Here is a 10,805-nt window from a genome sequence, read left to right on the forward strand (position 1 = left end):
TGGTAAATTTAAAAAGATATGTCCATATGAAAGCATAACAACCTAGAACAATAATAAACCACATTTCTCAAAATATAGTTATTTTAATAAAATATGTTAATAGTAAACCATAATAATACATAATATTAAATAAATGCAGATAAGGGGTGGGGAGAAAGAGAGAAAAACAGTCCATTCATGACATTGCAGATTATATCCCTGAAAACAGTGGTAATATTAACTCTACAGGTATGTATCATCAGTTTTGTGTACAGTGACTACAAGTCTCTTACAGGTGATGTAGCACATACATACCTCTCAAGTTGTTGCATGGGACAGTGTGGGCCAAGCAATAACAAATGCAGGTACACAATTAGACAGAACATTTGTACATCATGTGGACTTATATAATTACCAAGGTGTTCTGTAAGCATATTTGGTAAGACTTTGCATTCCAAGTAATAATGTCTGTGGTAATCCTGTGGCAGACAGATTATACAACATTAATTACAGTATGAGATATCATGACACTCGAGAGGCATGTTTCTGTATAGTTCATAAACTAGACAGCCATCATGCCTTAGTTGCCAGGCATGGGAATACAACCTAATAGCTGTGACTGCAGGGGACATCTGCAAATAATGTAATAAGTAACTGCAGCAACTTAGTACAGACATGCAAGGAATCCAGGCATACTGGAAGTAGACAGAATTATTTATGAATCAACAGTTCTGGTAAACACTTTATTCTTACTGATTTTAAAACTTTGTGAAATCTAAACACAATATCTGCTCATAACATGGGCTACCTCACTCGTACACCTTCTGTTCCTGGGGAGAGAGAAAATGTGAGCATTACGTGACTGATACTGTGCTGGCGATAACCTTGAAACATATTATGAGTTGAGCAATACAAGTTACAGGACATGCTTTTTGCTTTCTGGAACAATTTCAGTGTTATAACTGACTGCACTGACAGTAGAACACACATGCATGGAATACAAGCATTCTTCATATATTAAAACACCTTTACTGTAGCATCAATAATGCTGATGGACATTTTGTAATTGCTTTGACATATCTGTGAAGTACACACACAATATCTGCCCATAGAGTGGGCTACCTCACCCATACACTTTTATTACCTGAAGTAGGATGAACAGAGAGCATTATGTGACCAAAAGTGGCCTGGAGACAGCCTTGGACAGTACCATGAGTTAAGAAATACAGATTGCAGGCCATTAGTTTTGCATTCCACAACTATTACAGTGTTTTACTTGACTGCAGCAACCTTACCGTAGACAAACAATGCATACTGCTCTACTGCCATGGTTATGACAACACAATCCTGCTGTACACCATTTTGATTACTGCTATTGGTATTGCTTATTGATTATTGAACATCAGTTGGTATTGTTCATGTATTGTACTACAGCTCTACTTGCCCATTTATTGCACTGCAGGTCTACCTGCCCATTTATTGCACTACAGTTTTCATGTGTATACTTTATTGCAGTAAATGCTTTAGTCTTTCTTGCTTATATTACACTACAGTTAGCATACTACATCCATACTTACCACACTCGCAGCACAACCTGACCAGGCACCCGACATTGCAAGCCCTCTCAGCTGAAGCTGTTGGGAGAAAAGCACACCATTATGTATACCAGTTTTGCAGACACTCAGCTTGCATATTAGTAAAAGAGAGGAAAAATTACTTACATATTTGTGGGGCATTTCCTGCTCTTGCCTCTTGGACCCAGGTGTCCAAGGTCCCCATCTTTCTCCTTTTCAGGTCGTCATAATGGTGACAACACTGTTCATCTGTGCAGGGGATAGGAGTAACACTGGTTAGTTCTCTGGCCAAATGGTCCCAGGCCTCTGCCTTACACTCTGAGCCCTGGAATCCACCCTGCATCAGCTGAGGTTCCTGTTTTTTAACAAGGATTCTGACCATGACCCTGGACTCCTGAATACCCCACCTCTGTGCCCGAAAGTGCACACCTTTGCAAACACTGCCAGCCATACCAACACTTGATTGAATTCTAATGACTGTTGCAGAATTCCTGCCTATTGGGCTTAATATATACCTTTTTCCACCCTTATACATCATTCAGCAACATTCAAAAAGCACAGCATCGCTTAGCAGCTCACAAACCATCTAAGCAAAGCCAAGCAGTATGAAAACTCGCAGAACTGTGGTTTTAGTGAGGCTTTATTTATTTATTTTATTTTATTTTACATTTGTTTACCGGGATAGTCCCACTGGATACATGTCCATTTTCAGCAGAGGACCATGGGAAAAGCTCCAAATAGACATTCAACAAACTGTTACATCTTTACAGTTTAAAGCATGAAATAACACACAGATAAAAGGATTTTTACACAGATGTAAACAAACAGAACAAACAGATATACACAAATTTTTACTCAGATGGAAAATTCTAGACAGTGTTTTTAAGAATGATAGGGTATTGAATGCCTAGTAGGCTAACCTGGTATTAGATCCAAGGAGATCATAGGATGTATAAGTTAAGAAACAATGACGTGTAGGCAGAAGTCCACACACACACTGGTAGCGATTAGCATGTTTATGCACAGCTTAGCATGCCTGAGCAGTGCTTAGCAGAGCATGGCAGTGCCAAAATTCACAAAAGTTTCATAAAATTAAACATAAATGTTATATTTATTTACAGGCATATTCTGCCTGTTATGGACTCAAGCCCACGGCCTACTACACATAAGAATGTAACTCTACCCATGTGGCTAGTTGGATGTTATAAAAGCTAGTATACCTTCACATATACTACTAGGCTACATGTTAGCATTGCTGAGCACTGTACTGCACAAACATACTTAAACATACTTATAAATAAATAATTAATTACATCCAGTTTCTATTTTTAGATGTCTGGCATGTGTCAGCCATGTATGTATAAGCTCTGCTTGGCTCTGCTGCACTCTGCGCCATGCAAGCAAAAAAAAAAAACAAAGAAAAAAGAAATAATTTAATTAGGATAAGTAATTACATCCAGTTTATATGTTTACATATCTGCCAGGTGTCAGCTGTTTATATGTGAGCACAGTTTGGCATTGCTGTGCTCCATGCTGTACAAACATGCAGTTAAAAAAAAGTGATTAAAAAGTAACACACTATTAAAATGACATGTTATACTTTTGACACACTTCACAACATTACAACAGTGGCAGGGAGCATTACAGGGAGCCTCACACTCATCTGCAGCCACTGGTAGCTGCTACACCTCTCCCTACCCTGATTCAATATCCATGTTCCTCGGCTCCCCCTTGGCAGTACACCATCATTAATATGCATGACACGCTGCTGAGGAGGAACTGTGTCCGTATACATAGATACATTCCATGTAGGCTCTATACTGTGCCTACATGGATTTTATTAAATCCTGGGGAGTAACTATTATGTTTGTAATATTTTGTAAACAACTTACAATATCTCAGCAACCACTCAAATTACACACATACTGTCATCAGCATTGTATTCATCTAGCTGAGAGCTTTCATATCAGGCTAGGAAGTTCTGTCTGTGTTACTTGGTTGTTGAAATATTTAGAAAAATGCGAAAAATATATTTATGTAAACTGATATAATAAAAATAGCAGTTAATATCTCTTTGGCTACACTAGACAGAGGTCAAACATTAATGCAGTTGAGTCTGCCATTGTGTAAGCTTTAAGAAGAAATATTTTAAAACCTGGCACACAGCATGGTTATGGAATTATTGATACAAATATGAACAAGCAATATTTGGCACCTACATACATCAGTAGGAGTTAACTGCAGATGCACCTGGAGGCATCACTTGGATGTAATGAGTTAAGGTATGTTGAATTCATCCAAATGCTATTCAGATTTATCTTGTGTTGTTTAAATGTCTCCTGCCAGAATTTTTAAATGAGCATGTAATCCTATAACAGTACAATACAATAATGATTTTAAGTTAAAGTGTATAACTATGCATAAGGCATATTAAATATTTTCAAGGAAACAGCATGTCCATATGGCAAGTATAAGGAAAAATCACTATGACAGTTATTACACACCTATACAAATTGCTGTGTAGGTCCTGGATCAATAATCTTGCTTCTGCTATGATTGTGAAAACAAGCAAAATGATATCCATGTGTAATAGACAGGGATTTTTATTCAAGTGTTCTAACCTCATCAATGTACATACAACTGATAAGCAAATTCTGAGAGAAACAACTAAACATATAACTTTATAACTTTAATTTTAAAAAATTAGAAGCAGGCATTGTGTTCATTTAGAGTGGCCATGTTAAACCATATTTAGTATCAAATAATAGGTACAGGCCCTGTGTTGTGTGTTTGAACTTGAAAGTATTATATGATTTCTTTGGCTTTTGCAAATAGTGATTGAAAATTAAACATGTTCTATGTGAGTGACTTGGCATGTTATATTTTGCTGTTTCCTTTAGCAAAGTTCAAATTGGCAAACTTCCTTTTGTTTTATCTGGCCAGAGGCAAAGCAGTATTAAACTGTCCTAAGATCTTTCACTTTACATAAAAGTAACTGTATAATCTTAAATGTGAGAGAGCTGATTAACAGAAATGGTGTAATATAATAAATATTGTGTTGGACTTCAACTCTGGAAATTAATATTTGGAGCCAAGGAAATCTTCAAAGTATACTGTGACCCTGAAAAGTTATTTAAATTTCTTAGGCATCAGGAGGGGCTTACCATCCCACAATTAAATGATGGAAAGAAATAAACATTAATTAAGGTGTTTACTTGGCCAGGTAAGTTTTGCAGAACAAACTTCTTTAATATTATCTACAAGATGAATGACCAGCAATAAGTAAAAAAACAAAACAAAAAAAACCAGCAAAATTTTGAAAAAAAAATACATTTAATTGTTTCTCTCTGTTTAGGAAGATCATTACAATACTGGTGTTGTTAATGTCTGTGCAAAACTAAAACAATCTTCCCTACTCCTCAGCAGTACACCAGTTTATGAGTAGGCCTGCATTGGCAGACTTTTTGATCATTCTAGATATTAGGAAAGCTTTTGTCATTTTCTGCCCTCTGGATTAAATTTAGTTTGATTGCATTAGTCATTTCATATCCATAATTTATTTAATTATTACAGTTTTTTAGCAGTTTGCATTCTTAAGAAAATTGTCTTTGACTTTAGGATTGTGTCTTTCCCCTCTGTGGTCACACATACAAGCATTTGCTGGTTGTGGAGGCTACCTTAGTCATTCTTGTCAATATTTGTCCTTCATGACTTTCTTTCATCTTACTGGGAAATTTTCTACAATAAGTATATTCATTAGTATCACAGAACAGCGAAGCATAGTTAAGTAATTATTCAGTTATTGTGCTGTGTCGATTAATAATTATTCATTTACTAATATTCCAAGAGAGTTGAGAAAGGGGGTGTGAATTGTTTATCTGATCACTCAACAATACATAATATTTAACATATTAAAATGCTGAATATAAACAATAACAAAATATTAATCAATCAATCAATCAATCAGTAAATGTGCAGTCAAAAGGATACTGTAGTAAAAATTTAAAACATTTAATGACTTCAGAAATATTCATCTAGCAAAACAACAGCAAATGGTATAAGTCATTTCAGGATATGAACATAGTTATCTAAGGTATTAGGCCAAACACCGAGGGCATAATTCAACAGTAAAGGTATGATTTAATCTCAGTATAAGCTAATTTAAAATAGTACAAAAACTGTATCTACTACTAAATAAGAAAGAAATGGTATTACAGAATGACATTTTATTGCCCTAATAAGGCAGATCTTAAAATGTGTACATTGTGCAGCCAAAAACTGAGTAATATTTAAAATTGAAATAATTAGGCATCTATTAAAGATGCATTGAACAAAATGAATAATTTGTTTTCTTCTAAAGAAGGTATTATAATGTAAATGAACTTTCATAAATATGAATTTCTATGAACAGTACAATGAAAGTCATTATTTTATAAGGACAGGAAACCCACAAAGATGCATAAAATAAATAGCAATGCAGACTCAATATAGAAGTATTTCTTTATGCTCTGACCTTTTATTCTTTCTTTCATTTTTATTACAAAATTGAAGTTGTTCCAAATGAAAAAAGTTGAAGAACATTAAAGCTTTTTAATCAGTTATGAATATTACATCATTGTCTATCTAAGCAGCAGCATGAACACTGTAATTTGTTGCACTGAATTATAATAAGCATGAAACTTTTCAATATATAATTAAAATTGCAATGTAAAATGAAAACATTTCTAATTAGACAAATGACAATGAAGAAAATAAAGAAAGAAAAAGAGTAATATGCCTCCTCCACTTTTCATATGAGTTTCTGTTTTCAGAACCAAAAGAAAAAAAGATGAAGCTTCTATGTTCTAATTAAGAACTAAGGAAGTTAATTTATTTATCATTGGTTAGTCACATAAGGCGACCTGGCTTAATGACCAGAGCACAGAAGCGCAATGACAGAAAACTTAAATTAATAAACTAATTTGATGTACACACACACACACACACATATATATATATATATATATATATATATATATATATGTATAGTTATATCTGTCTGTCTTCCAACATCACTGTCTATCTATACAGATATTGATATATATATATTAATATAGCTATATATAGATATATATATATATATATATATCATATTTTGAGTGCTATACAATCCTGAAAGCCCAAAATCCTGAGACCAAAATCTTGACTGTTCAAAATACTGAAAACTCTAAATTCTGAATCTCATAATACCGAAAACACACAGGATACCAACACTTACTATATTCCTGCACAAGTACATACAGAAGCATATTACCCTTCAACTATAAGCAGGGGGACAAGCCCTCCTACACCTCCCCATGAGGGGTGCTGTGCCCCCACCACATCCTCTGCTACTTAAATATATCAACTCCGAGACTGCACTTCACTACACTAAGTGCAATCTCAGAGTTGATATATTTAAGTAGCAGGGGGTGTGGGGGGGGGTGCAGCCTCCCACATAGGGGATGCAGGGGAGTTTTCCCCCTGCTTATACTTGGAGAAGAGTAATCATGTATTTTATTTGTTTCTTTATGTACTTGTGCTGGAATATAGCAAGTGTTGGTATCCTGTGTGTCTTCAGTATTATGAGATTCAGTATTTTGAGTTTTCAGTATTTTGAACTTTCATGATTTTGGTCTCAGGATTTTGAGCTTTCAGGATTGTGTAGTGCTCCCCTCATATTATATGTGTACAATGATATTGACTGACTTTTGGTTTAGTTGTTAATTTTCCTGCCCGTTTCATTTGATCAAAAGGAAAGCTGATCAACATATGTGTAAGACTGCTATAATATTGGAATTGGAGAATATGCCCTTTCTCCAGTATTATGTGATCTTTGAGAAACAGGGTGTATAGTGGGTGCACCGTTCAACCTGGGGGAGTGGGGGAGTTATCCTCCTGAAAAAAAAACATTCCCTGAGATTCGTTAAGGGCTACACTAAGTGTACACAGTTCGGAGTGAACAGACAAAGCAAATGTAACTCACATCTTTTTCTTCATAATTTTAGTTTACCTACTGATTTTCTTGCAGCTTAAAATACTGAGGGGGATTCATAAAGTTTACCACAAAGTATAGACTATTTGTACACTCAGTGTAGTCTTTCTGAGTGGCTTGAAAGTACAAAAGATGTGGTAGGGATGTTCTTGAATACAAATCATGTACACAGCGTAGGTGCTATTGAATCGGCCAATTGCTTTTGTTTTGCATGTTGCAAGTCATGCCTTGAAGCATGTGCATTGCACTGTCAGTCTTGTCAGAGCTATATTTTTTTGTTGATATTCTCAGTGTTGATCTAATGAAGAATAGATTAATGTCAGCAAATATATATGATTGGTTGATAACACAAATTACTGACAAATGACTGGCAAAAAATTAGCAGCAACACAAATGAATGACAAACAAAATGAGAGAATCATAAAATATTGACAATTTCTCTCCAGTTATCAGTAAACTGCAAAACCCAGATCAAACATTGTTGGAATATTGGCACTGCTAAGAAAATGGCCACCTACACCTACATACTTGTGTGATAACCTTAACCCTTGCCTTGCTATTTCCCCTGTTCCTAATCCTAACCCTGCACATTACATTACTAAAAACCCTTTCCCTAACAGTACTGTTAATCAAGAAAAAAGACAGAGAAGATGCACATCAAATAGGGATAACATTAAATGCATTCTCTTCCCAAACTCTAACCCTAACAGAATCTTGCTCATTCTCACAAACACCACCTATTCAACCAAGCATTCATTTTCTTGCATAACTCTACATAGCTGCAGTATATAAAGCTTGAATTCAACCAAATGTGAGTCACTCAAATGTGTAGTCAAACATCTGTGTTATTGCTCAATCATTTGTGTGTCATTCATTTGTGTTTTTAGCCAATTAAATTGCAGACACTAGCATTCTTCAAGAAGGTCTATATATGGCTAACAAATGGTGTCAAAGTGATGGTCTTAAACTCAATACTAAGAAATCTATAATTGCACTCCTATTGAAGTCAACCATCTCATCTATTTACTGTGTTGGTAATAAGCCCCTAAGAGTTGACCCAGTGGTCAGGGTTCTGGGTAAGAACATTAACATTATCCCTTACCATTGACTACCATGTGCCCGTGTGGTTGAGAAAATTCTTTTATGCTGAACAATGTATAAATAAGGGTATGGCATCTAGGTCCAAAGACGCCATTATCCCATTGTATTCCTTCCTTATCAGACCAATCATAGAGTACAATACTTTCTTTGGTATGTACCTGACCAAGCATATGCAGTAACTAGAGCAACCTCAGAGGTTCCTTACAAAAAGAATACAAGGTGTAACAAATATGCCTCATGCAGAGTGCCTTAAAGCCCTTTCCTTCTACTCAGTCTCCTATAGACTGCTGAGGAGTGATCTATGCCTGGCTTAAAAGGCATCTGCAAACCCCACAGTTATGAGTCTTCTACATATTTGTAAGTCAAACAGTACCAGAAATACAAGGTCTAAGGACCTAAATTTTGTGTGTGACCTAAACAGAACATGCTGAGAGACATATCTGTATTCTAGAGACTGTCCCTCCTATGGAATAGGCTTCCTGTCCATGTGAAGCTGTGTTTGTCTATTACCCAGTTTAAGCACAACCTAGACCAGTGCATGAGGAATAGGAAATTTACAATGGGCCTAGCACCCATGTCTCTTATGAGCAGAGGTGGTGTATAAATAACTGTCTCTCGAAGTCCTCTTCGGACACAGGACATCATTATTCTTTCAGGAAACCAAGGTACTGTATAAATGACATCATTATTCTTTTAGGAAAACATGACTAGGCTCAGAAAGGCCCCCCCAGGGGTCGTTAGCCTAGTAACAATCTATGAATCTATTAACTTTATCTAGCTATGTATGTATATGTATATATATATATATATATATATATATATATATATATATATATATATATACAGATAAATAAATATGTACATACAGCAGACAGAGAGCTGTATATATATATATATATATATATATATATATATAGAGAGAGAGAGAGAGCGCGAGAGAGAGAGAGCTGTATATATATATATATATATATATATATATATATATATATAGATATATATATATACACACACACACACACACACACACACACACACACACACACACACACACACAAACACAGTCTGACTATGGAACTTGTGCATATACATACATGTGTGTGTGACTGTGCATGGTTTGTATAATGCATACATACATGTGTGTGTGACTGTGCACGGTTTGTATAATGCATACATGCATGTGTTAGTGTGCATGCTGTGTATAGGCATATGTGTGTGTTTGTGTGTGTGCATATGTATGTGTTGTTCTTAGTGGGTAGTGTTTACAAATAACTGACTAAGCTATTTTCTTCTAAATCCTAGAAGCTATTTATCCACTTTTACTCTGCCTAAACAGCTTGTGCTGAGTAACAAGACTGTATGAGCTTCTTCTTAGCTGCACTGTCTGTATAGCCTGAATAACAGTTATGCTGAATACAGGTGACTTGAGCTAAACACATCATCAATTCAGTAGATCTTCTAGTTCCACAGATACATTTATGACAAGGACCATCAGTCATCATTGAGAGACAATAGACTCTTCCTCCTTCTGTTGTCAGCCTTATAGTACATAGAACCCTGATAAGTGTGTAAACCGCCTCTTACTCACTTAAAAAAAATAAACTCCTACTTATCCAAGAGGACTATGTCTGTAAAGGAAATACTTAACTAAACTGGAGGTGCCCCTTTCTCGACCAATTGCATGAAGTGAGATAAATGATGTCTTAACTCCACCCACACCTATGCAACATCTACAGGCTGTAGATACAAAACTGCCTTACACTGATGCAGTTAAAAATTCTGGGCATAAGCCTCCTACATTCTTAAGTCTGAGCATCAGCTTAAACTCTAAAAATCCGTCTGCTGAATACTACTCCCCATCAACAGGCCATATCCCATATACAGCATGCTTTGACACTTTAGGAAACACAGCTATGAATAGCGGTCACCTAAGTAGTATGCATAAGCTCTTAAGGCAACAATTAAGTATTTCTGGTAACTTATTGGTCATAGGTGACTCGATCATTAGACAAACAGATGCAACACTCCCCAGGCTGAGCAAAGACAAACTGACTGCTAGCTAGCTCTCAGGTCCCAGGGTCCACAGCATCACAAGGATTCTCAAGTCCTTTCACCCTAGGTACAAACATGACCTGATCTTT

The sequence above is a fragment of the Protopterus annectens genome, chromosome 14.part0 (genome assembly GCF_019279795.1).
Source record: "Protopterus annectens isolate FY-2018-M chromosome 14.part0, PAN1.0, whole genome shotgun sequence".
Lineage (NCBI taxonomy): Eukaryota > Metazoa > Chordata > Ceratodontiformes > Protopteridae > Protopterus > Protopterus annectens.